Genomic DNA, 24,610 nt, shown 5'->3' with positions numbered 1-24,610 from the left:
AACTTTCCTGGACTCTGCCCCATACACCCCTTCCCTTGGCTGATTTCAATCTGCATCCTTCAGCTGTAATACACTGCAACTGTTAGAACCCAGTTTCCATCACGTCCTGAGTCCTTCTAGTGAATTACTGAACGTGAGGATGGTGCAGCCGCCCCCTGAACTCTGCAGCTGTGTGAGCAGTGTCAGTGGTCATGTGGACTACTGTGCTCCCTCTAATTTTGCTGCCGTTTGTGCTTTTCTTGTTCATTTTATGAATTCCTTTTTATTCAGATACCCGTCCTTCATCACTTTCATACGTTGCTATTGTTTTCTCCTACTCTGTATCTCCCACTCTGTGTGAGGTTGTGTAACTACTACCAAAATTACAATAAAGGAATTTTGATCACTGCAAAACTTTCCCTTGTGCTCTCCTGGCCTCTGGCAACTACTGATCTGTTTTCTGTCACACTGTTTTGCCTTTTGTAGAATGTCACGTAATTATTGGACACTGTATTAGTCTGTTTCTGTAGCTTATAACAAAATACCTAAAACTGAATGATTTACAAAGAAAATAAAATTTATTGATTACAGTTTCTGAGGCTGGGAAGTCCAAAGTCAAAGGAACACATCTGGTGGTGGCAACAGGTAGTGGTGACATTGCAAGATGGTGGAAACAGAGAGAGGGACAGATTCTTCATGCTCCCCTTTTAAAGCCCTCAGAACCATGCCCCTGACCACCATTATTAATCCATTATTAATTAATTGTGGGAATTATTAATTCCCACAATAAGATTTCCCACCCTCTTAACAGTCACAGTGGGGGCCAAGTTTCTAATACATAAAACTTGGGGGACACAATTCAAGTTTCAGTGAGTTTTGGGGGGACATAATTCAACCCATTACAGATGCTTCAGTTGTTTCCAATAATTCCTTACATTATGTAGTTGTAGTAGGCTAAATAATGCTCCTCTCTCCCCCAAGATGTTTTGTCCTAATACTCAGAACCTGTAAATGTTACCTTTTGTGGCAAAAGGGACTTTGCATATGTGATTAAGGATTTTGAGATGAGGGGGTTAACCTGGATTATCTGGATAGACTCTAAGTGTAATCACAAGTGTCCTTGTAAGAGGAATGCAGAGGGAGATTTGATGATGGTAGAGAATAAAGCAATGTGACCACAGAAACAGAGATTGAGGGCTGGCCATTAGCTCACTAGGTTAGAGCATGATGCTGAAAACACCAAGCACCAAGGTCAGGGGTTCAGATTCCTGTACCAGAGATTGATATTATGCAGCCAGGAGCCAAGGACTGCTGACAGCCACCAGAAGTGGAAGAGGCAAGGAATGTGTTTTCCCTGGAGCCTCCAGAAGCAGCCAGCCCTGCTGGACACTTTGATTTAGCCCCATGAGGCTCATTTTGGACTCCAATACATTTGTGTTGTTTTAAGCCACTAAATTTGTGATTATTTGTTACAGCAGCAAGAAGAAACTAATAGAATAGTCTTTTATGCAAAACTATTGTCCTTAAAATAAAGCTTTTGAAATTCATCCACATTGTTGAGAATATCAATAAATTTTCTTTTTATTGCTGAATTTATTCTATTGTATTGATAAAACATTATTTCTATTGTATTGATAGACCATGATTTCTTTATCCATTTACTAGTTGATGCAGATTTGAGTTCTTTTCAATATTTGGCTGCTGTGAACATTTGCAGGCAGGTTTTTGGTATGAACATAAGTTTTCATTTTCCTTAGGTAAGTAACTAGAAGTAAAATTGCTGGATCATATGGTATGTGTATGTTTATCTTTCTAAGACGTTGCAAAACTGTTTTAGAAGTGGCTGCACTATTATTACATTCTCAACAGCAGTATATGAGAGACAGTAGCTTCGCATCCTTGCTAACACTTGGTATTGTCAGGTTTTTTTTTTTTTAAGCTACTCTAATGGGTGTGTAGTTGTGTCTTATTGTGTTTTTAATGTTCATTTTCATTTCTGTAATGACTAAAGATGTTGGGCATCTTTTCATGTGCTTATTTGCCATTCTTATATCTTCTTTGGTGAAGTGTCTGTTTAAAGCTTTTTCCCATTTTAAAATTGGCTTGTCTCCTTATAATTGAGATATAATAATTCTTTACGTATTCTGGATGCAAGTACTTTATCAGATATGTCAGATAAAAATAAAATATTTTGCAAATATTTTCTCCTAGTCTGTGGTTTGTCTTTTCATTTTAACAGTATTTTTGGAGAGCAAAATTTAAGATTTTGGTGAAATTTACTTTATCAATTTTTTCTTTTATTGTTCATGCTTTGTTTTTAAGTAATCTTAGCGTACCTCAAGGCCACAAAGATTTTTTTCCTATGTTTTCCTCTAGAAGTTTTGTACTTTTAGCATTCATATTTAGGTCTAATGTTTATTCTAAGTTAATTTTTATATATGATGTGAGGTAAGGGTCAAGGTTTATATTTTTCATGTAGATATCCAATTGTTTCAACACTATTTGTTTGAAAAGACTATTTCCCCCTTGGTACCTTTGTCAAAAATCAACTGGCCTTATATGTGTGAGGATTTTTCTGGAATCTATTCTGTTCATTGATCTGTGTGTCTTTTTTTATTGATAGACATTGATCAATGTCTATCTTTATGCAAAATTCCACACCATCTTAATTATAGTAGCTTTATAGTAAGTCTTAAAATCAGGTAGTATAAGTCTGTCAACTGCTCTTTTAGTTCTCGTGTGTGTGTGCGTGCGTGCGTGTGTGTGTGCGTGCGTGCGTGCGTGCGTGCGTGCGTGTGTGTGTGTGGTGTTATTGGCAGACTAGGCTTGGCTTGCCCTCTCGCACTAAACAAATGACTCGAAAGTCCAAAAGTTGTTGCAAGGATTGGAAGGGTTATTCAGGTAACTGAAATCTGGGGTATGACTAGGCTAAAATCATCCCAACCCCTGATGCCTATTCTGGGGTTTAGAAAGGCGAAGAGGCAGGAAGATGAGGTAAGGTTCTTTGTTCTATGAGAAAGGATGACTCTAAGAAGGGGAAGCACAGGGATCAGCAGATGGTCTGAGTCAGATGTCAAGGTCCCACGATGGATTGGAAACTTCAGCGTCACAGAATCCACAGTCAGCTTCAAGCCCTTTATGCCCTCTCAGGGTCAGAGTCCTTATCTCCTAGGGAGAGCTCAAGGATAATAACCTCAGTCAAGCATCATAAAAATACCTGACTTGGATTTCTAATTAATGGGGATGCAGTTTTCCTTTAAGTAAGGGGGAGAGTTTATAATCAGCTAGATTGTCTTGCCTTTCTCTTATATTTTCTCTTGTTTGCAACTGATAAGAGAGGTAAGAAAAACAGGAAACTTAGTTTCAGTCCTTAATTTTAGGTACACAGCCTCTGAAGTAAATCAACGTAAGAGGTGGGCAATATCAACCATATGGTCAGTCTCTCAATTCCACTGCCAACCTCAAGGAATTGATGATTATCAGCTCCCAAGTTAATGGTGGTCTTAGTTACCCGCTAAGGGTGTGTGTGTGTGTGTGTGTGTGTGTGTGTGTGTGTGTGTGTGTGTGTGTGTGTGTGTGTGTGTGTGTGTGTGTGTGTGTACACACATACAGATATATTTATATATAATTTGTATTTGTTATTTTTTTTATCAAGAGAAACTATTCCTTAGCCCACATATTCATGTTTCATAGTTTCATAGTTCAGGAACACAGATCAATGACAAACTAAGGGTGTGTGTGTGTGTGTGTGTGTGTGTGTGTGTGTGTGTGTGTGTGTGTGTGTGTGTGTGTGTGTGTGTGTGTGTGTGTGTGTGTGTGTGTGTGTACACACATACAGATATATTTATATATAATTTGTATTTGTTATTTTTTTTATCAAGAGAAACTATTCCTTAGCCCACATATTCATGTTTCATAGTTTCATAGTTCAGGAACACAGATCAATGACAAACTTCTATGAAATTCAAACCAAAGAAATCTTTTGCATTCCAAAGTCACTTCACAGTCTGAAAGATACCAGCCTCCCTCATCACCTCAAAATCTTTTGTGGATTCATAATCTCTGTGGAAATCTGCATATGTCTTCTTTCTTGGTTCAGCCACAGCAGACTTATAGAGAGCTACAACCCCCAGGGATGCAATGAATGCTCCAGTAATATGAAATCACAAACGCATGGCCAGAAGGCCACGCATCTGAGATTTCTTCAAAGCCCTGGAAGACATGGTAGTTATTGTCCCTCAACACCAATGTCCTTCCTGGCTGATGGAGAAATGACTATATATATTTTAGAATCATCTTGTCAATTTCTAAAAAAAATACCCACTGGGAATTCTTAATTGAAATATAATTCACATAAAACAAATTCACCCTTTTAAAAAAGTGTGCAACTCAGTGGCTTTTAGTATATTCATTATGTTGTGCAATCATTGCCACTAGTAATTCCAGAACAATTCCAGGGGGCTGGCTGGTTAGCTCATTCAGGAGAGCGTGGTGCTGATATTACCAAGGTCAAGGGTTCAGATTCCCTTACTGGACAGCCACCAGAAAACTCACAACATTTTTATTATCTCCAAAAGAAACCCTGTGCCTATTAACAGTCAGACCCAATTTCCCCTTCCCTCGTCCTCTGGCAACCACTAATCTTCTGTCTTCATGTATTGCCCTACGCTGGACATTTCATTTAAATAAAATCATATAATATGTGGCCTTTGTGTCTGATTACTTTTACTTAGTATAATGTTTTCAAGGTTCATTTATACTATATCATATCAATACTTCTTTTATTTTATTTTATTTTATTTATTTATTATTATTTTTTTTTTTTAAATTTTATTTTGTTGATATACAATGTGGTTGATTATTGTGACCCATTACTGAAACCTCCCTCCCTCCTCCATATCAGTACTTTATTCCTTTTTTTTTTATATAGGGATCAAACCTTGGACCTTGGTGTTGTCAGCACCATGATCTAACCAACTGTATTAGTCAGGGTTCTCCAGAGAGACAGAATCAACAGGATATGTTATAATTATATGAGAGGGATTTATTAGGGGCATTAGCTCACATGACTATGAAGAAAAGTCCCCCGATAGGCCGTCTATAAGCTGGATGTCGGTAGCGTGGCTCAGTCCAAGTCCAAAGGCCTCAAAACCAGGGAAGCTGATGGTGTCCTTGGTGTAAGTTCTGGATCCCAGAAGCTGAAGAGTCTCGAGCTCTGATGTCCACGGACAGGAGAGAAGAGTGTATCCCAGCTCCAGCGGATCGAGAGAGAGCTTCACCTCTTTCCTCTGTCTTTTGTTCTCTCCAGACCCCCAGCAGATTGGATGGTTCCCACCCACACTGAGGGTGGGTCTTTCCCACTCAGTCCACTCAGACTCTCCTACTAATCTCTGCTGGAAACACCCTCATGGACACACCTGAAAAGATAGCTTTACCAGGTTTCTCAGCATTCCTTCATCTAACCAAGTTCACACCTTGGTTACTTCACACCAACTGAGCTAACCAGCCAGACCTTTTTTAAAAAATTCACATAAAATTCATATAATGTAAAATTCACCATTTTAACCATTTTAAAATGTACGATTCAGTAGCTTTTAGTATATTCACTGTGTTGTGCAAGCATCACCACCCATTCCAGGACACCTTTATTATCTGTAAAAGAGACCTCATACCCATCAAACAGTCACTCCACGTTCCTCTCTCCCCCAGCCCCTAGCAACCACAAATTTGTTTTCTGTCTCTATAGATTTGCCTTTTATAGACATTTCATATCAACAGGGCTGGCTGGTTAGCTCATTTATGGTGCTGATAACACCAAGGTCTGGGGTTTAATCCCAGTACTGGCCAGCTGCCAAGAAAAAAACAAAAAGCAAAATTGAATTATCCTATACATGGCTGGTACCTCCACTAAAATGTTGAATAGACATGGCCAGAGCAGACATCCTTGTCTTGTTCCTAATCTTAGGGGAAACACTTTCAGTCTCTCACCATTAAATATGTATTAGGTCGTATGAGAACCCTTTCGGCTGCGCCCCATCATGGCGCTGGCTACCCTTCTCTTCCGCCTTCTCCTTCCCACTGGCGCCACAATACCTTCCCGCCCGTGCGAATCGCAGGCCAATCAGCACAGGCTCCCTGCTCCTGGCCCCTTAGCAACGCAATCCATCCAATCCCCGAACGCCCCGTGTCCTCAGCAAACCTATCAGCTCTCTTCTAACGCTATAAAAGCAGATGTGCCCGCTGAATAAAAAAACCTTTCCGGGGAGCTGCCTTGCGTTTGTGTCTCCTCCTTTAACTGGCGCTGAATTTTATTCCTTTCAGTATGATGTTAGGTTTTTCATAGATACTTTTTACTAGGTTGAGGAAGTTTACTTCTATTCCTAGTTTGTTGAGTGTTTTTATCATGAAAGAGTACTGGATTTTGTCAAAGGCTTTTTCTACATCTATAACGATGGTCATATATTTCTCTCCCCTTATTCTATTTTTACATGGCCTATTACATTGATTAATTTATTGTTTTGAACCACGCTCGTATTCCTGGAATAAATCCCTCTTGGTTATGGTATATAGTCCTTTTTATACACTGCCAGATCTGGTTTGCTAGTGTTTTGTTAAGGGTCTTTTTATCTATATTCATAAAGGAAACTTGTCAATACTTTTCTTTTTTTGTGATGTCTTCTGACGATACTGGCTTCACAGAATGAGTTGGAAAGGGTTCCCTCCTTTTCGTTTTTCGGAAGAGTTTGAATTCTTCTTTAAATATTTGGTAGAATTCACCAGTGAAGCAAACCAATCCTGGGTTTTCCTTTGTTGCAAGTTTTCTAAACACTGATTCAGTTTCTTTACTTGTTATAGGTCTATTCAGATTTTCTGTTTCTTCTTGAGTTAGTTTTGGTAGTCTGTGTGTTTCTGCCATGATTTTGATTACGTTTTCACTGAATCTGTAGGCCAATTTGGGAGAAATTAGTAATATTGAATCTTCTGATACATAAACAGTATATCTCTCCATTTGTCTTCTTGTCAAATTATTTGTCTTTGATTTCTCTCAGCAACATATTAAAAGTTCATTTTGCAATTCAGAATTTTTTTTTTTCTTGAGGGAGGGAGGGAAGCCTGGAAGGAGGAAGGAAGCCATACAAAACTTAAAAATTTATATATAGTCAAGTTTATCAGTCTTTTTAGAAAAATGACTTTTGCATTCTATGTCTTACCTAAAAGGCCATCTCTGGCACAACATTTGAACATGTCTCATATATTTTCTTCTGCTCGTTCTAAGAGTTGTCTTCCTCACCCCAAGTTTAAGCCACCTGTTATTTATTGCAGTGAATAGTATGATACCTAACTTTAAATATTTCCCAACAGGCGAACAACTTTGAAACACTGTTTACTGAGGAGCCCAGCCTTTTCTAAGGAAGGTTGAACAGAAACCTTATGCAAGTTTGCTGCCCAGTAAATTCAGTTTTAAGGGTAGAGGGAGGGTCCTTGGAAATTGTCTATTACTGGGAAGGTGCAGTGACAAGAAGATTATTTGGTGCTCACCTCTGGTTTTACAGACAAGTAAACTGAGGCTGGAAAAGGTAGTGATTTGCTCAGGGTCACTCATGGAATTAGAGGCATCAGCAGAACTAGAATCCACATCTTCTTAGCCCTTGCAGGGATCTCAAGAGTCAGTCCTGCCTTAGTGTCCCTCTCCTATTCCCAGTCTCCCTATCTGCTCCTGCCCCTTTCCTACCCTCTTCTCCATCCAGTCACAGCAGCAGATGGTGGCCTGAGCAGCTTCCAGATCACTGCTGTCCTTTCCCAGCCCAAGAATGTACTGACCAGCGGTGCCAGGACGGTTTGGTGTGTGGGAGAGGCTGAGGAGTGGAGATCAGTGACAGAACCCCCCCTTAGGACCTGGAGGCAGTGCATCCCCTCAGGAAAATACCTTTGTGGGGGTGCGAGATGATTTTTGATGGTCTAGGGGCAGTCATCAAATAAGAGGACATACTTTGTTCTTAATTTGGCTTTCAATTTGATTATGCCAAGTACAAAGCCTCAGTTTGGTGCTAATATGTCTTTAACATCTAATTCCTGTCAATGTCTTTGCATTTAAAAAATTTTTACACTTACTCATGTTTACTGATTTATTATGAAAGATACAACTCAGAAACAGCCAAACGGAACAGGTGCATAGGGCAAGACGTGGGGGTGAGGGTTGTACAGAGCCTTCATGCCGTCTCCAGGCACTCCACTCTTCCAGCGCGTCAATATGTCCACCAAGCCAGAAGGTCCTGGCTAGGACTTAATGATAGTGCTTTGTTTACAATACCTACAATGTGGAAGCAACCCAAGTGTCCATCAACAGATGAATGAATAAACAAAATGTGGTGTATACATACAATACAATGAAATATTATTCAGCCTTAAAAAGAAAGGAAAGACTGACACATGCTACAAAATGGAAAAATCTTGGGGACATTGTGCTGGGTGTTATAAACCAGTTACAAAAGGACAAATATATGATTCCACTTATGTGAGGTTCCTAGAGTAGTCAAATTCAGAGAGACAGAAAGTCGAATGGTGATGGCTCGGGGCTGAGGGGAGAATTGGGAGGTATTGTTTAATGGGTACAGAGTTTCAGTTTCGCAAGATAAAGAGTTCTGGAGATGGATGTGGTGATGGCTGCACAAGGTGAATGTACTCATACCACTGAACTGTACACATAAAATGGATAAGATGATAAATTTTATGTCATATGTATTTTACCACAATAAAAATGTTTTATTAAAAAATATTTTAAAAACTGATTCAAAGGAGAATCATATATGTATATATATATATTATACACACTCATATGCACACAGAGTCAGAAATGTTGAAATGAATATACTGATAGGTACAAAACTGGTCTCTACCACAGGGTGAAATCAATTGCCCCTTTATCAGCCAGAATTTATTTGCATCCTATGAACTATACTTTAAATAATTCTAAATAATATATTTTACTTTAAAGTAATATGTTTTAGTTAGCCCAATATATCCAAAATATCATCACTTAGACATGAAATCAATATAAAAATTAAGGAGATAGGAGATATTTTACATTCTTTTTTTTTTTTTTTTGGTACAAGTCTTTGAAATCCCTCATGTATTTTACTCTTACAGCACATATCAGTTCTGACCAGCCACATTTCAAGTGCTTCTTAGCTACACATGGTTAGTGGCTTCTGTATCAAATAGCATAGCTGTACTGTAGACAACACCTAACATTCCACTGAAAGAATATCTAAGAATCTTTTTGCCCTTTTCAAAGTCTTTCCCCATTTTTTCCTGATGGTTTTTTAACTAAAAAAGAATTACCCCAGTAATCCACATTCATTATATGAATATCAAATGCAGATAACTAAAGAGAAAAAAAATCACAATAAATGCCATCACCCAGAGATAATCACAGCTGCTGTTTCTATAGCCTCTAGACTTTAAAGTACACACACACACATATATATTTGAAAATTATTTATAAAATATAAATATATTAACAACATAGTTATAGATTTAATTTATATATTTTGTTTATATATAAGTTATGAATATGTATCTACATTTAAGAATTTTTAAAATTTTAGAATAGCTTTAGATTTACAGAATTATTGCCAAAGTAGTACAGAGAGTTCACTTATACCCTAAACCCAGTTTCCTCTATTATTAACATTTCACATTAATATGGCACATTTGTCATAATTAATGAGCCTATATTAATACATTGTTATCAGAGTTCTTCAGTTTTTCCCTAATGTCCTTTTTCTGTTCCAGGATACCATCCAGGATACCATGTTACATTTAGTCATCATATCATGTGTCTTTAGGCTCCTCTTGGCTGTGACAGTTTCTCAGACTTTGTTTTTGTTTTTTCCTTTTTTCTTTTGCCAAGTTAATCAAATTTTACTGTAATTGAATATGATATTTTGGCAAAAATAGCACGACTCCTGTAAAGCTAGGCCTTACAGATCCCTTGAGTCTGTTGCACAGATTGGGTTACAAACCCTCCACACGCAGGTCTGTGAGCTAGGTAATAGAAAAAAAAAGGTTCTGGGAGCCGTAGGTATAGAAGAATGAATGGGTTTTATTCGGATCTAGGAGCAGCTATCCTAGTGGCTTCTCTGAGAGTTCTGAGAAGCACTGTGGATCGGAGCTGTTAGTCGTTTATATTTAAGTCCACAACCCTGGACACCTGGGTGTCCATAGGCAACTTACATTAAGTAGTAACAAGGAACACCTGAGGCTACTACAGCAAATGCTCAGCAAGGTTCTGAACATCGGAGGGACCCTGACATTTTCCTATTTTTCCCAACAACTCCATTGATGGGAAGAATGTTTCTGGCAGTTCCCAGCGGAGAAGGCACGTACGTGCCTTCCCATAGCTAAGTGGCTGTTTTGCCACAACAGATACACACACCACACACCCAGGCTGCACAGGGGCTGGGAGACTGTCCGAACCCCACACTAGCTTCAGCCACCCCAGTAAACCGCAGAGCCTTTTACTGTGGGTCCAGATCGGGAGGCAAAGGGTAGGGGGTTGGGGGGGGAGCATTCAAAGGACTCAGCGACACTTTCATGGCAGGAGCAGGAGTAGACGCTCAACCCCCTTCCTGTGACTGGGGCGTTGGGGGAGATGTGGAGACCAGGATGAGTTGAGCAGGCAGACGAGGAGAAAGACAGGCTCTTTGCTACAAGTCATCAAATACTTTGGGATGTCACAGTGTGACAGGTGTGAGGTTTCCCACCTGACTTGGAGCAACTGTGCTTTCTAGCTCTTTGCCTTCATTCTGACTTTCCATCAGGCCCCTTCCCTCCTCTTCCAAACACTGAGACTCTGGAGAGACTTCCTTGCTTGGGACTTGCCTGGGACCTGCCTAACACCTTCTTGCAGCCCTAGAGCCACAGACACAGGAGTGAAAGATCTCAGGTTTGTCCTGGGGGATCCTGCCTGCTCGAGACTGGCACAAGGACAACATGCACTACTGACCTCAAGAGAACTAAAGACCCCTGAAGTGGCTGCACATGACAGTTTGGCAAAAAGGGAAAATACCTTAAATGTATAAAAACAATAACCAAAGTCCTTCTAAGGAACATGATTACAATATGTTAGCAAATTCTGTAGCGTAAACATTTTCGAAAGCGTCAGCAGAAGTTTTAAATATAAAAGCAATATGCCTATCTCCCACCCCACCCTCAAAAACAAAAAAAAAGAAAACCAGGGAATTCATGATCTGTAGTGTGAGAATCCAGGCACGGCTGCCGCAGCTCCACATAGATGGCTGGGAAGAGCCCGCAGTGGCCCTTGCACATCCCGCGCCACCAGCATAGACTTTGCTTGTTTTTGATGACCTTGATAGTTTTCAGGTGTACTGGTCAGATATTTTGTAAAATGTTCCTCAATTGGTTTTTTTTTTTTTTTTTTTTTTTGATGTTTTGCTCATGATTAGACTTGGACTCGTTTTTGGGAGAAAGACTACAGAGGTCATGTGCCCTTCAAGAGCCTATCATATCAAGGGTGCCTGCTATTGCGGTGAAATTGTATTTATTTTTTGTTAGATCATATATGCAACTAATACAAATTTGGGTGTACAAAATAAGTATTTGTTATCACAAGGATATTTATAAGAGGTTAGGCAGGAGGATCAGAGTCAGAGAAAGTGACGTGAAGACAGGAGCAGAGTGGGAGTGATGTGGGGGTGTCATCCAAAGGATGTGTGGTCTCTAGAAGATGGAAGAGGAAAGGAAATGGATTCTCCCCTAGGGCCTCCAGGAGAGCAGCCCTAAGATCCATTTCAGACTTCTGACCTCCAGAATTGTACAATAATAAATGGTGTGATTTTAAGCCACTTAATTTGTAGTAATTTGTAACAGTAGCAATAGGAAACTAACACAGGAATCCTTGAATTCCCCTGCTGCCAAAGTCTCCAAGTGACCATTTAGCCTTGTCTCAAATACCTCCAGCGACGGGGATATCACTGTCTCCACAAGCAGCTGTTTCCTTGGCAGCAAACTCTTCTATCAAAACATTCCTCTCTGTAACTACCCACCCCCTGCAACCCACACCTCAGGCCCCAGTTCTTGGAGCAAGGACAGACCGACACAATCCCAACGCCTTGTACACATCAGGTCCTTGTCGACGGTAATTTTCTTCCTCATTTTTAACCTCCAACGTGTCCCTGGTTCAGCTGAACAAAAAGGTCCAGGTTAGAGCGTGGTGTTGATAACACCGAGGTCAAGCGTTCAGATATGCTTACCGGCCAGCCGTCAAATACATACATACATAAAAAATAAGTAAAAATTTTTAAAAAGGTCCAAAAGCCAATTGTCTCTGGATGAGCCCCAGCTAAATACTTTTGGAGTGGCATCCCCTGCCCACGGCTTCCCATCTTGAGGAGCTGATGAGAAATCCCATCACAGAGCACCCCTCTTCCAACAAGAATCCTCTAAACCCCGCTCCCCACTTCCCAGGGGCCCCTTCACAGGCTGACACTTTCCAACACCACTTCAGGCTCGAGCAGAATTTAGGAACATTGTATCGTTTTCACTGGATTTACTTCTATTAATGGCAAGGAAAACTGATTTCCCATTGAAAACATCTGCGTGGTACTTAGTAAAAAGACGGGACCGGCTTGAACACAGCAGTGAGTTTCGTGAGCATGAGTGGTTTGGTTGTGGATGGCCCGGACTGTCGGCCAGACCTGGAGCCGCCCAGGACCGCACCGCTCCCTGGTTCTATGTCCGGGGCCGCATCGCAGCGTAAAAGACACTAAAGTCAACCCCGCAGCCTCCTACTTGGGGCGTCAGGATGGCCGAGCGGTCTAAGGCGCTGCGTTCAGGTCGCAGTCTCCACTGGAGGCGTGGGTTCGAATCCCACTTCTGACAGACTCCGCACTTTTTCATCATTTTCCCCTCCCAAACTAAAAAAAATAATTTATAGGTATGATTGCACAGGCACTAAGACTGCACAGAGCGGGGTGTGCATTTTACAGCCTGAAGACGAATAAATATCTGTTAGGAATTAAATGTCTGCTAAAAACATTGGTTTTATGAAAGAATAGGAAGGAAACCGGAAGACGTACAGCATCAAATAATTTGATCTACAGTTGCCTCGGAAGAAAAGCAATAATGAAGCTTTGTCAGAAGTGGGATTCGAACCCACGCCTCCAGGGGAGACTGCGACCTGAACGCAGCGCCTTAGACCGCTCGGCCATCCTGACTGGCTTGGCGCTGGTCGTGCGGTAAACCCCTTCCGGAACAGTGTGGTGTGCGCATGCGTACCCAGCAGTAAAGGCCCTGATCCTGTTCTCCACGCGGGCGTCGGGAGGAGCTAGATACACTTGTTTGCTCGAAGGGGCGTGGCAAGATGGGACAAGGAGGGGCAGAGCGAGGCATCTAGGAGGCGGCAGAGGGCGCGCACAGCATACTAGAGAATCTGAAAGACAGGCATTCGTGACACTTGGACTGTTATCGTAACATGCATGCATTCGTACCCCCGGCACGTATTAATTCTGTGCGCATGCGTTTACTATTCACGTCAACTCGGATTCCTGCATATCTGCAAGCATTCTTGAAGTTCCTCATGCATACTCTTGTGCATTTTCTGCACGACTCAGTTAAAGTGCGCAGACCTACCCTGATTTACTGATGTCTCCGTTTACTGGCACCAGAACCTCGAAAAGCCCCGATATCGCCAGGTTTCTGGTACGCGTACCGGGCTCTCCTTCCGAATATCCGTCAAAACTGCAACTTCACATTTGTATGTGTGTTTAACTCATTCACTCAGACTCAGGGTTACACTGAGCCCTGCAGCTGCACAGCCGGATCCACCCTATTCCTGACCCCAGTGCCCAAACCGTGCCTGGCACACAGCAGGTGCGCGTGGAAGATCCGTGGGTTAATTCCTCCCTCTCTTCCTCCTTCCTCTATCCCGTCATTTCGTGACTCATCTCCTCTCCCGGCCCCCGCAGCACTTTCCGCCCCTTCCTTCCCTAACCCCAGACGTACTCACGTGTCCAGGGACCAGGGGACATCAGGCCTCCAGAACGCCCTTCTCCACGGGATCTGCAGGAGGCATAGGGGCACCCCCAGCCTCCTAGGATCTCCCGCGCCCCCATCCACAGACTTCCCCGAAGGAAAATGCAACTCCTAAGGAAAGGTGCGCAGGAGGGAGAGAGGAGGCTGGGCCACTGACCTGCTGTGTAGCAAGGGCAGGCGCTGCCCCTCTCTGTACAGAGGGACTGAGAGGGCCTGAGAGCACTTCTGTGAGCCGGCCCTGGAGTCCGGGGTCAGACTCAGAAGGTGTGAGCAGTGGGGTCACATCGATCCCTTAGTGCTCTCTGCCTTGCCTGAGATGGTATCACAGAGCAGCCTCAGCCTGAGAACACCACTGAACACTGCTTAACACCCTCGGGTCAGGTCCCCTTTGGGCACTCAGGTCTTGAGATACAGCCTCGTGGGGTGGGCAGAGGTCCTGGTTATTTGAGAAAGGATGAAATCCTCCCCTTTCCTTGGCACAAATGCCTCCTCCTTATTGACTGCCAGAACTTATTCCTTTAGGTTTAGCATTGGCCTCTTTTATGTCCTCTTCTAAAATACGAGTTGCTCTGGACACTGGAAAGGGAGTCAATGAACATTTATTGAGCATTTGTGATTTATATATATTTGCAGACATTCTTCTAGGTGCTGTTAACAAAACAGAATTTCTGCATCAAGATATGGTCAAGCATGGGGTGAAGGGAGAAAGATAAGATATAGCCAGTGCAAAAGGCCCTGAGGCAGAGAAGAGTATGGTCAGTTGGAGAGGCAGCAAGGCCAGTGGGGCCGGGGTATGAGTGGGGGGATGCTCAGCTCCATATCACACAGGGCTGGAGTGCCAGGGAAAAGAGTCTGGATTTTCTTCTCTGTGTGATGGAGTCACTGGAGTGTTTAAAGAAGGGGAGTGACATGGTCCTGATGGCCCTTCAAAATGATCCCTTTGGCTGTGTGGAAGATGGATGAGATGTCAAGAGAAGAATTGGAGTCCAGGGAGAAGGCCGTGGCAGGGAGGGTGAGAGATGATGGTGGCTGGACCAGGGAAGTGGAGATTGCAAAAGGTGGTGGAATTCAAGATTCAAGATGTTTTGGAGCTAAAACAGATGAGCCCTGCTGGCTATGGTATGTGTGTGGAGTTCCAATGTGGAGAGAGAGAGGATGCAGGGATGCTACAGGAAGTCACCAAGACCATGGAGGGGTCAGGTTACAGAAGCCCACAACTTCCCTTTGAGACAAGTGCTTTGAGGCAGGGGCTGCTAACCCTCACCCTCACTTCATTTTGCAGACCAAGGAGCTAAGGCTCAGATAGGTGGTCCTCTTTGGGACAGAATCCCCATGCTCTCCACCTCTGGAAAACTCCCCTTATCCCTTTCACCACCAACTTTTTTGAGTGTGTGTGTTATTCTAGAGAAGAGAAAACAGAGGTAGGGCCAAAGCTGGAGACCCAGCCAGCCCTGCTCTGCCTGCTGCCCTCCTGGCCAGCCTGGGAGAAAATGCTTGCTACATGAGGGTCAGCACTGGGTCCCCTCTCAACCCTATCTCCTGAGTTTGGGTGGATGGTCAGCTGTCATCCCCTGACACCTTTCAGGTGACAGCATCTTGTCCTGGAAGAAGCCCTTCAGGACCTCATTCCAGTCCCAGGTCTCCAAGACCAAAAATGGGCAGGGAGAAGACCACTACTCCTGTTTATCTCCTGTTTTCCCCTTATCAGCAGCCTAGGCACCAACAATGGACCCTCAAGAGACAGGGCTCACTCATTCCCTGCTCTGGGAATTTGTTCCACTTAAGAGAGGAAAGTCCCCTGAGCTCAGCTTGGGAAGCCTTCCAGCAGCTGGGGAAGTCCCAGCATGGCTTTTCCTGTGCCCAGCTCTACTTAGTACAGATGGAGTCAGATGGTCAATTGGGGACCTATTGCTTATCCAGCCAAGGGGCCTGAAAGGGGGAATTCTAGCATTCCTGGGATATTGGCACACATCACCAGCCCTGACTGCTGAAAAGGTGGTAGGAAACTGAGTTTTAGTGAATCCCTTCTTTACACTCATTATTTCACTTAATGTTCATAACAGCACCACAACACAGGTTATCATTACCCCCATTTTATAGATGAGGAAAATGAGGCTCAGTGAGGTCAAGTAACTTACTTAAAGTTGCTCAGCTGATAAGTGGAACCTGATTTATCTGGCAAAAATTATTTCTTGAGAACTACTGTGTGCCTAGCTTGGTGCTAGGTGCTTTCTTTTGGTGGCTGGCTGGTGTTTTAACCAACTGAGCTAAGCAGCCAGCCCCTTACAGTGTCTCCTTCAATAAAAAATAAATAAAGCCATGAGGACTTTCCAATTCAGATGGCAGGCTGGACTTTGAGATGCTATTTTTAGTCATTTTCATTATTGGAGGAGACTTGAAAGAAAGGGTGTGCTTTTCCCAGCAAGGCAATCTAAGCAGCATGGCTAAGCTATTGTGGTTCAGGTTCCGATTTCCTTGGCTGAGGGCAGAGGACAGAAGCCATCTGGTGCCAGGAGTGAACCCCTGCCAAGGCTCTTGTTTGGGCATCTTGGTCACTGAGGGATGAAGCTAGGCCAGCCTGAGGAGTCAGGGAGGATCCGGGGCTGAAGTGGATGAGGCAAGCGTAGATCTCAAATGGGGTGCTGTGGCGAATGCTTGGTCCCTCTGGAGCTGGAGCCAAAGACCCTAAGGACCACCCTTGGCATGGAGAGGGCCAGGTGGACCAGTTTCTCAACTTTGAATGGATCATGTGGACAGTGAGCATTTCAGTGGTGACTGGAAAGGACCAAAGGCCAGGCTCTCACTTCTCTGGACTGCTTGCCATGCCTCCAAGGCCTTGGTCATCCTGGAAAGAATCCCAGGAATGGCCGAGACTCTCCTACTTTCCACTCTGATAAGCAGGGGGTGCCAATTTTAACTTTGAGGCAGCATGGCTGAGTGTGTAAGCATGTGGACTCTGGAACCACCTGAGTTCAAATCCTGCTTCTGCCTTTTGCTAGCTCTGTGACCTTAGGGGGATTACTTAGCCTCTCAGTTCCTCAGTTTCCTCATCTGTAAAATAGGTTTAGTAATAGTATCTGCCTCGAAGGATTGTTGAGGAGGTGAAATGAATTATACATGCTGAGCTCTTGGAGTGCCTGGAACAGAGCAAATACTTTAAGTAAGTGTTAGCCCGGAAAAATAAAACAGTGTGACATTTCTTGTGCCTGGTGAATATTTTGGGGTGAGTTCTCACCTGCCAATCTGACTTAGGAGAGAGTATCCCTATAGTGCCCTGCCCACAACCACACTATATCCCAACTGCCTCACCTGAGTCAGCCTTGACCCCCTGTCCAACCTCATTTCCCCTAACTCTGTCTTTCTGGTCTTCCAATACACAAAGTGTGTTCCCTCCTCAGGGCCTTTGCACTTGCTGTTTCCTCTGTCTGGAGCTGTCTTCCCCCAGCTAGTGCAGGGCTGGTTCCTTTCACCATTCCTGTGTCAGCTCAAATGTCTCTTTCTCAGCACCCTGGTTAAAGTGCCCCCTACCCCAACTCCCACTCACTTTCTATTTGGACTCCCTGTTTCAGATCCGAAGTCACTGGCTTCAGATCGAAATTGCAGGCTTATTTGTTGATCATGTTTCTTTTCCACTAGGCTCTGGGCTGTGAAAGCAGGGACCTGGGCCATCTTATTCACCATGGTACCCCTAGCAGATAGTGCAGTGCCTGTCACATACCAGGAGCTTGGTAAATAAGTACTACATGAGTGGATGAATGGACAAATGGATGGATGGATGGAGGGAGGGATGGATGGATGGACAGATGGATGAATTGATGCATGGATGGATGATGGATGAATGGATGGATGGATGGACAGATGGGCAAGGGAGTGAATTCCTTGGGCTCTTCAAGCTAGTGTTTTGTCATTCTCAGGTGGAGCTCAGGAAGCTTGGGGACCCTCAGGTGAGGCCACCCATGACCAGTCCCTTCCCTGGAGACTTCATCTCTGATCCTCATGCCCAGCCCTCCCCATTGACACATCAGCTCCTCTTTCCTGCCTGGACTTGGTGACCTCCAGATCCTCCTGAAGGCTCTGCCTCTTTAGGCTAAAAGTTTTTTGTGTTCTGCTTAGAACTGCACCAGCACAGAGCTTTCTCTCAGGGTGGGCTGAGTCCTTAGCATGGGGTACAGAGGATGCAATGCCTGAGGTCATGACCACTGGATATTCTCCTGGTGTACTCCCTGCAGCCAGACCAGTGTTGACAGATGATGACACTGCTGTACTGCTTGGTACACAGGGTTGCTCTGAGCCACCCATAGATCCTCACCATGATCCTGGCCCTTCCCCTCTCCTGGATTCTCCACAGTCCACCAAACTCCCAGTCACTACTCCAGCACTAAGGCTATTATCTGTTCTCATCGGCACATGCCACACTAGTCATTAAATCTTGTGAACATTTCCACCAGACTAGATTGTGGCTTTTCTGTTCAACCTGATACCCCAGTACTCTTTGGGAGCCCCTTCTGATCCAATCCAATACCTACTCTGGCCAGCTCTCACCCTCATCCCATATTCCTCCTCCTCCGCATGCCCACCCAACCCTAGTCTTCTGGTACTGGCCCCCTAATTTTCCTTTGGGAAACAACCTCCTGCCCACTCTCAGTCCTAGCTGGTCAGGTGAGGCTGACTCTACTCTCCTTCCATGCTGGAAATGGGCATGTGACTCAAGTCTGACCAGTGAGTCAATTCCAGTTACCTAGCCACAACACTAATTTGTTCAGAAATTAGCAGATGATTCCAGCTGGGGTCCAATTGGAGTCTGGCTGGGGGAGAAGACTTAGAAAAGAGAAGCTGGTGTGGGAGTCAGGTGGCTGAGTAGGTAGAGGAAGGCTTGGGGCTGGTGGTGGCTAGCTTTGCTATGCCATCCAGAACCAACTTGAGAAGAAAAGCTGAAAAATACGTAAAATCAGATCTCTGATGACATTGACATTATTGGAACACCTGGATCTAGCAATACCTGAAACCGTCTATCTCTGTTCTTTTCAATTTTATGAGTCAAGGCCCTTTTTCACTTATACTAGTTTAATGTGAACTTATGTCACATGGAACCCAAAGATAAATGCAATCTAGATTAGCATTGTCCAACACAGTAGTCACTAGATGGCTATTGAGCATTTGAAATATGGCTAGTCTGAATTGAGATGGATCATAAGTGTAAAATACAAACTGGGTTTCAAAGACAGTATAAAAACAAACATGTAAACTATTTTATTCTTAATTTTTCATATTGATTACATGTTGATGTGATAATACTTTGGCAATGTTGGGTTGAATAAAATATACTATTAAAATTAATTTCATCTGTTCCTATTTACTTTTACTTTTTTTTTTTGGTATGTTGTGTTTTGGTTTCCATTTGTTTCAAGAAATTTTTAAATTTCGTTCTTAATTTCTTCTTTGACCCATTGGTCATTTAGGAGCATGTTGTTTAATCTCCATGTATTTGTACAGTTTTGAAAGTTCCTCTTGCTACTGATTTCTAGTTTTATACCATGGTGGTCAGAGAAGATACTTGATATAATTTCAGGTTCTAAATTTGCTGACACTTGTTTTGTGGCCTAACATACAGTCAATCCTGGGGAATGTTTCATGTGTTGATGAGAAGAATGTGTATTTGGCAGCTGTTGGATGAAATGTACTGTAAATGTCTGTGAGGTCCATTTGGTTTACAGTGCAATTTACATCCAATGTTCCTTTGCTGATTTTCTGTCTAGAGGATCTGTCCAATGCTGAGAGTGTGATGTTGAAGTCCCCAACTATTATTGCATTGGACTCTATCTCTCTCTTTAGATCTAATAATATTTGCTTTATATATCTTAGTGCTCCAATATTGGGTGCATACGTACTTAAAATTGTTGTATCCTCTTGTTGAATTGACCCCTTTAACATTACCTAATGACCTTCTTTGTCTCTTTTTACAGTTTTTGACTTAAAGTCTGTTTTATCTGATATAGGTATAGCTATTCCTGCTCATTTTTGGTTTCCATTTGTATGGAATATCGTTTTATCTGTGTCTTTATAGGTGAAGAAAGTTTCTCGAAGGCAGCATACAGTTGGGTCTTCTTTTTCTTTTTGTTTGTTTTTAAATTGATTCAGCCACTCTGTGTTTTTTAAGTTGGGGGGTTTAGTCCATTTACATTCAAGGTTATTATTGATAGGTGAGAAATTATTCCTTTAATTTTGATTGTTTTCTGGTTGTTCTGTTTTTTGTTTTTGTTTGTTTTTTTGTTTTTGTTTTCTGGTTGTTTTGTATACCTTTTGTTCCTTTCTTCCTCTCTCATTGTTTATCATTTCAGTTTAGTCGTCTTCTGTCGTGAAAAGGTTGGATTCCTTTCTCTTTCCCACTTGCGTACATGCTTTACTAGTGAGTTTTATCCTTTTGTGTGTTTTCTTGATAGTAGCTGTGGTCCTTTTGTTTGTAGATATAGGACTCCTTTGAGCATTTCTTGTAAGGCCAGTCTAGTGGTAATGAATTCCCTGTTTTTGCTTATCTGTGAAAAACTTTATTTCTCCTTTATTCCTGAACAATAGCTTTGCTGTGTATCGTGATCTTGGCTGGCAATTTTTTCTTTCAGCACTTTGAATATATCATTCCATTTTCTCCTGGCTGTAAGGTTTCTGCTGAGTATTTATTTTTTCAATGATGCTACTAGAAAAATTTAATTACATATGCAGTTTGTGTCATATTTCTATTGCACAGTGTTGGCATAGATGGCTCACCTGCAAAGAGATCAGATCCTGCCCAATTAAATTCTGCAGCCCCAGTGGAAAAGACCTCCAAGGTTGCCAAAGAGGAGAAGACATGCTGGAGAAGATGGGCAAAGAAGTACAGGTCTGATCTGTATGCGCTGAGAGAAGGGGGATGGCATTCCAGGTAAGTGCCCAGCATGAGCAAAGGCCCCAGGGGCAGGGCTGAGAGAAGATGGGTATGAGGAGAGCCAAGGGTGTATAGAGGATCTTTGAGAGTTAAGATGGGGTATCAATTTCTCCAGGGAAGCCGGGATTCTGAGGACAGTGCAGGACAAAGGGACAAATATTCCATTTTGCCTTTAATTACCATCCATTTTCTATGTGCATCATGGGGGCCCAGGGCTGGTGCAGCCATTTCCCCAGCTTTCCAGAGTCCCTGAAATTCTGGAACACAGCACTGCAGTCTATGTCCAAGGCCCAAGCCCACCAGAGTGGGGCTTCCAAGGAGGGACAGAGGGGCAGCAATCCTGGGGAGAGACAGAAATCAGCAGCTGCAGTTCTTTCCCATGGGTGTTGAGTCACCTGGAATTGAAACATTTCCTCTGGAAATTCTCCTATCCTCAAACAGCTCCCTGTTTCTCTTTGAACTTTTGATATACCTAATGCTCTCTGTTTTCCTTAGGCATGTTTCTTGCAGTCTCGTTCTATGTCTGATTGGATCTAGATCCTAGAAAACCCACCTATGTCCTTGGTCCTGGGGACCTCCATAGAGGATGTGCCAGCAGGTGGGTTTGCCTGGAGTTGAGGGGGCTAGACGGGTCCCCTTCTGAGTCCCTGTAGGTCATCACTAGGTAGTACAAATCAGGTGCCCTGTTCCACAGCCAGAGACACCCTGGTAAGCCATGTCTCCCAAAACGCACTGCTTTTGCAATGTTGAAAGAACAAAAAGCCATGAAAATTACTTTTTTCCCCTAAGAAAATAGCATTACTGACACCTCCTTTGTTCTCCAAAGGTTTCAACAGATATATAGAGCAAGTGTCTTATTTATCAAGCTCCCCATGAAAAAGAGACAGAGTCTGTTGCAATATTTTTTTCCAGATCAGGCAGTCTAAAAAAGGTTCAGAGTTGCTGCAGGAGCTCAACACCTTCACTGACAGCTCTCCACTGGGCGTCCTCTCCTGGGGGAGCCTTCCCTGACCTCCAGCCTGGGTCAGCTCCCCTGCCTGCACCAGGATCCTCAGCACAGCACATGTGTGCATGCGTGTATGAGATTCTCAGGCTACCTGGGCCCTCCAGACCCTGCAATCCATGTAGGCAGAACCTGCTTGGGCTCTTCATTCCCCATTGACTCCAGTGCTTGGTACCTTGTAGGCACTCTGGAAATATTTATTAATTGAGTAAATGGATGGATAAATCCCAACTCAGAGTCCTTTCCTGAGATCTTCATAGCATGTCAACTAAGGACCTTAGTTTTTGTGTCAAGTCCCTACAATTACATTTCGGGGGAACCAATGCTGGCCATTTAGCGTCTGCCTATGGAAGAGAGCATTTCTCTCTCCATCGACCTAGCCCTTGCATTGACTGCTCAGCTGTTTGATCAAGTGCCCACTCTGTGCCAGCCCTGGGGATCCCAAGTGAGTCTGGAGGCAGGAGTGTTTTCATGAAGTGCCCCATGTCTCTGGTATGTTAAGGAGCCACATTTATAAGAGAGCCAAATGCAGCCAGACTGAATGTGCAGCTTCCCATCCTCCCAGAACTGTTGGGGGGAAATCGAGGCAAGGGATTCAGAAACCTTCCACGAAGATGAGCATCTGGAGAATACACAGGTCACCAGGGCCTGGAGTGAGGGTGGGTGTTGAGCTTCCTTCTCCAGAGCAGAGGCCCCCCTTTGAGATTTCTGTGCACAAGACCTCAGGAGGCAGAAGTGTCAAACTGTGCAGTTCTTCACCCAAACTCTCTGAGGTACCAGGGCCATGAGGGTGGGAGAGGTGAGGACAGGAGCCTTGGAATCCTGGGCAGAAGAGGAAAAGCATAGAGGCAGAAGGTCCAGCTTTGGCTGGGGGACAAGTGACATCTGGCTGCTGCAATAACTCACCTAGAAGACAGTAACTGCAGTTGGAGCTGGCAGAAGAGGGCAGAACTTCTGCAGTGAAGGCTCAGTCGTGAGAGGGATGTAGCCTCTCTGGTGGGTGGGCTCAGACAGAGGGCGTGAGGGAGGTGGGAGAAGGATGTGTGTTAATGTCTATGTTTATGGGTGTGTAGAAGTGTGTGATTTTGTCTCCAGAAGTGCGAACATGTGTGTGAGTGCCTGAAGTGTGTTTATGTAGATTGCACATGCGTGTTAAGTGTGCGTGAGTGGGTATGTTGATTTTGAGATGTGTGTGTATTTTTGGGGGTGAAGGCACCCTACTGAATGAGTGTGTATACGTGTATGGGAGGCATCTTCATGCAGCAGGGTTAGTCACTGTGTGTGTGTGTGTATGTGTGTGTGTTGGGGGTAGGGATGAGTGATAAGGGATGGGGTAGAAAAGCACTATAAACTTGGGATGGAGCCGTTTAGAGCTTTACCCGTGGTAGACTTGTGGAAGGTTCTAGACTTGGGGGCAGGAGAGCCATGCTCAAATCCCAACATTGCCACTTTTCAGCTGCAGGGCCTCAACACACCTCTCTCCATGCCTCAGTTTCCTCATCTATAAAATGGGCATCATTACCCTTACTACCACCCAGGGCTGACCTGCAGACCTAACCCTAGCACCGAGAAACCTGGTGACTCAGTGTGCTCTAGGGAAAGGGAATGAGAAGGGAGTTCTCACTTTCCTGTGCTCTTGGAATTTCTTATCAAGTGCACGCATTACTTTTATGATAAAAAAAGATGTTAGGAAAAGCATATCTGTGATCTGGAAACCCTCACTGCCTTTCTCAGCCCAACTGGGGAGATGCTTGTGTTTCTGGGGACAGAGGACTGTGGTGGCCACAGCCAGGGTGTGAGGTTATCTGTCAGGGGACAGGACCTCAGGCAGGGCAGGTGTGGGTGGCCTCCTTCGCCCCAGGTGCCAGCTTGGAATGTCACTGCCCAACCTTGAGAAGACTGAGGTGCTGCTTCCAAGAAGCCTCCTGGCTCGCATTCCTGGCTAAGGAGAATGGAGCCCAGCCCAGTACCTGGAAAAACAGGATAAAATCGCCTGCAGAAATAGCTCCTACTGGATGTATGGGTTAAATTAAAAACGGAAACTTGGCTTTCACAATGCCTGTTTTCTTTTCCTTCTTTTTATTTATTTAGTTATAGTTCTCTCATTCCTGCCAATGAATCACAAAAGCTATTGTCAAAGATCACGCCTCTGTGGAGGGAGGCAAAAGGCTTTCACTTTCGTTTTTGTACCTTTCATAACAAGTTTGAGTTCTTTAACCTTGTCTGTATTTCCCCCCTCTTTTTGCCGCACCACCTTCTCCTACTGGCATCAGGATGTTTCTGGCCAGAGATCCTGCCCACTGGGGGTTTTCTTTTTTTGAGAACCTCAAAACTGTAATTGATGTTGTATAATTTTTAAAAATGCCAAAATGCTGGATTTTAATAATTTTTAATTTTCTACATTATATATGCATATAATGTAAATTAGGTATATATATATATTTAAAACAGAAATTACATTTACATAATTCAAAAGGTACAGAAGAATAAACAGTGAAAATCTTCCTATCATGACCCCAGTTTCCTTCCCCAGAGGTGGCCCCTGCTACTTGTTTCTTTTACAGCCCTTCAGGGAGTTTTCTGCATATACAAGTCGTTATGTATAGGTGTTTTTCCTTCTCCCCTCCTAAAGCTGTTGTCTTCTCTGCATGCTG

At 43.5% G+C, this 24,610-nt stretch overlaps 2 non-coding genes and 1 pseudogene across 2 annotated transcripts; 1 reads left to right on the top strand and 2 right to left on the bottom strand.

Annotated features, from left to right (window-relative positions):
* Positions 1 to 3,974: 3,974 nt before the first annotated feature.
* LOC134386824 (cytochrome c oxidase subunit 6C-like) lies at positions 3,975 to 4,202 on the bottom strand (annotated as a pseudogene).
* Positions 4,203 to 12,799: 8,597 nt separating this feature from the next.
* TRNAL-CAG (transfer RNA leucine (anticodon CAG)) lies at positions 12,800 to 12,882 on the top strand. Its single transcript has one exon. It is a non-coding gene; the product is annotated as a tRNA-Leu (tRNA).
* A 252-nt stretch (positions 12,883 to 13,134) lies between these two features.
* Positions 13,135 to 13,217, bottom strand: TRNAL-CAG (transfer RNA leucine (anticodon CAG)). The gene has a single exon. It is a non-coding gene; the product is annotated as a tRNA-Leu (tRNA).
* Positions 13,218 to 24,610: the final 11,393 nt, after the last annotated feature.

The sequence above is a fragment of the Cynocephalus volans genome, chromosome 10 (genome assembly GCF_027409185.1).
Source record: "Cynocephalus volans isolate mCynVol1 chromosome 10, mCynVol1.pri, whole genome shotgun sequence".
NCBI lineage: Eukaryota > Metazoa > Chordata > Mammalia > Dermoptera > Cynocephalidae > Cynocephalus > Cynocephalus volans.
Note: the sequence above shows the minus strand (reverse complement) of the source record. Positions and strands in the feature narration are given on the sequence as shown.